Consider the following 3,537-nt stretch of genomic DNA (forward strand, 5'->3'; position numbering starts at 1 on the left):
TATGGAATGTCCCTTGGGCCAGTTGGGGTCAGTTGTCCTGGCTGTGCCCCCTCCCAGCTTCTTGTGCACCTCCAGCCTTCTCAGTCGGTAGAGCATGGGAAGCTGAAAAGTCCTTGACTAGTGTAAGCACTACCTAGCAACAACTAAAACATCGGTGTGTTATCAACATTGTTCTGGTACTAAATCCAAAACACAGCACTGTACCAGCTACTAGGAAGGAAATTAACTCTATCCCAACTGAAACCAGGACAGATACACCCTACACTCTGTATCAATAACTGGTGTATCAATAACTAGTCTGAAAGGCTAAATTGTTTCCAAATTTTCACATATGACCTAAAAGACCAGCTCCTTAAAAAAAAAATACTTCTAAAGCCAAACAAAACTCACAAGCGTTAACAGTTCTCTACAGTAAGACTTTAACAGTATCCACGGTCCATAAATCATGTTCATTGGTGGGATCCAGTTAGAGTATATCTGAGATGGCTTATGGGTTTGGGACTTGGGTGTTCTGTTGGTTTCAACCTTCTTTCCACCAAAATTGACGTCCTTATAACAGCACCAGAAACTGTGCCCCAATGAAAAATTTTATCACAGATGATTCAAATTAAATTTTAAGACTAGTCATTTATTGTTCATTTAAAGGAGTCCCGTTTAGAGCAGCAAAAGTCCTGTCTTGTAATCCTTGAGCTGGGATGGTGACAGGAAAAGATCACTTGCCTGCTGCCTAGCCCGTCAGGAAAACTGTCTGGGGGATGGGAGGGCAAATACAGGTTGAGAACAGCCTGGGGGAAGACTTCCAGCTGGACAGTGTGTTTGTCCTGAAATTGTAGGCCTGCCCATCCCTTGCCTTTGTGCATAGGATGTTGTTAGTATTACAGTTTCCACTGAAATTCTTCTGGAATATTCAGTGAAGATGCTGAAAAAACAGCTTCCCCAAGTGTATTATGCAATCTATTATGTGGAATCAAAGCTGAAACAGCCCGTCCAGTGGGAATGCATTTGTTCTGTGTTATCCTTCCAGCAGGGGTTTATCCATGTGTGCTGGAAATTACAGTATTAAATGCTCCAGCATGGAAATTTTGTGTGAGGATTATCGGACTTAATTTTTCTGAGTGCATTGCAGCCCAAGCCTCCTGCTGGCACAGGAGTCCTCTGGAGCTTACACTGCAAAGGTTTTGAAACACTAATGCCTGAAATTAGGAAATCTGAACTCTGCTGAGGAATAACAGAAGAGAATGTTTTCTCTGTTTCACTCCTTCTGCATGACAATGCCTATCAAAAACCTTTGCTCTTCTCTCACTTCCCTCAAGCAATTTGTTTTAAGCTTCCCAGCTGAAACAGAGCTGTAGCATTGTTCCAGCTTAGTAGAATTGCACAGTTTTCTTAAACGGCCAGACATAAACCTTGGGTACCAAAAAGTTATATTTCCATTGCTTTTTTCCCCCCTTCTCCAGATTTATGCATAAAATATGTATGTACACAGAAGACTGAGGTGTTTCAGAAACTGAGTGCATTAGCACCCTCTCCTGAGCTGGGTCAAGGATGGTTATCTGCAAATGAAGCAGAGGCAGCTTCACAGCTGCTGCCTCCTCAAAGTAGAGCTTCAGTTGCTTGCTGTTGCCACCTGACTTTTGCTGGGTACAGCTCGGCGTGTTCAAGGTCAGTCTTTCCCATTCTCGCAGTGCACTTGTGTGGTTATGAGCGCTCGCATCTGATTCCTTGGGACCAAATCTCCACTCTAGTGCTGAGACCTGGCCAGGGGGTGGCATGTGTCTGTTCTTAAAATAGTTCTACCAGATGTTCAGTATCTGAGTGCGATGTGATTATTTAGTCAAGATTATATTTCTTTGGGTTTTATACAGCAGTGCGGTTGTGCTGTATTTTTAATTCTGTGGTCATTTCAATGAGTGCACCCAGTGCTGCAGTGGTAAAGGCAGTTGTTTTTGAATCCATGTGATGTATCATTGCCACATGCTTGGTGCCTTGCTACTGGCCTGATCCTGTGAGGTGTTCATCACAGTCCAAAAATAAAACTTGCTCACAATGTGATGTATGGAATAGTCTTACAGGGGAAGGGAGAGCTTTATTGCTTGTATCACTTGACATCGGGACCGCATGAAAACTGGAAAATATTACGCCATAGTAGTAGCCTTTCAGTAGCTGCTGGGTTTGCCAGCAGCGATTACAAAGCTTTATAATCCATTATAAAGCTTTTTTTCATTCTTCCATTAGCTTTTGTTTGGAGAAGTCCTTTCTTCTAGTGAATGTCAGGTAGTCCTGAAGCGTAAAGGGACTGTTTCTGAAAAACAGTTGCTCACAGTTCGATCTGATTCTCATGGTCTGTAAAAAGGTTATATTAATAAACAAACAATTGTTATAAACAAATGAAATTCCATCACTTGGCTACACAGACCTAGCATTTCACTGCAATCAGCTCGAGCTACAGCTATGCCTCTTCATCCCTCCTCTACTAAGGCTGCAATGCTCATGCAATAAAACAATTGGTCACACCTCATTATTGAGGTTATTTGCAGTAGTGTACAAAGGACCAAGTAACACATGTTTTGAAAGGGCTAATCAATTGTTATAGATTTAACTAAGTTGATGCCTGCACATCTTTCCAATGTGCTTGTTTTACTAAAGCTGGGGAAAGGATCTTAATTACAAACTCAGTCAAGCCTCTGTGAGGCTGAAGCTTCAACTTTAGAACATAAATATTGCTTGCATGCAATTATAATATTCTGTTTTTGCCACTTACACTGGAGTTTTGTGCCTCTCAACTTCACTCTTGGAAAGTTACATTTGGACTTAGATGTATGACGCTTGTTGTTTGGAGTGACACACACAAATCCCCATACACCAGAACGCAAATTCAGCCCTCATCATCAAAGGGAAGTGAGGACTAAATGAATGTGTGTCATGCGTATCCAATTTCTCCACTGATCATCCAGAGAAAATAAATCACAGCGGATGTCCTTCCATTTCTTCTTTGTTTAAATAGCTAGAATTTAACTATGTTAAAGTCACCCTGGGTTTCCCCAGGGAATACTAAAATAAATTAATATTGGCTGATTAAATGTTTTGACCCATATTAAAGCCACTGGAAAATGATAGGCCTAGTTTGTCATGGCAGTACTCCAGCTTTTTTTGTGTACTACTGCAATCAGGATAAAACTGGAGGAGCACATCTCAACTAAACTAATACCCAATTTCACCCATTTTTAATAAATCCTTTTTCTGGGCCTGTACTCTTTGAGATAGATTTCTTGGGCATCAGTCTCTCAGCAATGTCTAGTGTCTAGCTGTGCTAGGATCTCCTGTCATCTTCCCATTGTGCATCAGAAAAGACAGCAAAAATTATCCACAGAAAAGAGAGAGAAATAGGGAAAAGCATTGCAGACAGGTCTGGCTTGATTAAAGGGAAAATTTAAAATGGCATAAATTGGAGATAGGTATCCAAGTCACATTGATTTTTTTCAATGAGAATAGGATAGCTTACAATCCTTCATCTCTCTGAAACGTTTCCTTAGACAC

This window comes from Aptenodytes forsteri, unplaced genomic scaffold (genome assembly GCF_000699145.1).
Source record: "Aptenodytes forsteri isolate BGI_AS27 unplaced genomic scaffold, ASM69914v1 Scaffold15, whole genome shotgun sequence".
NCBI classification, from domain to species: Eukaryota; Metazoa; Chordata; class Aves; order Sphenisciformes; family Spheniscidae; genus Aptenodytes; species Aptenodytes forsteri.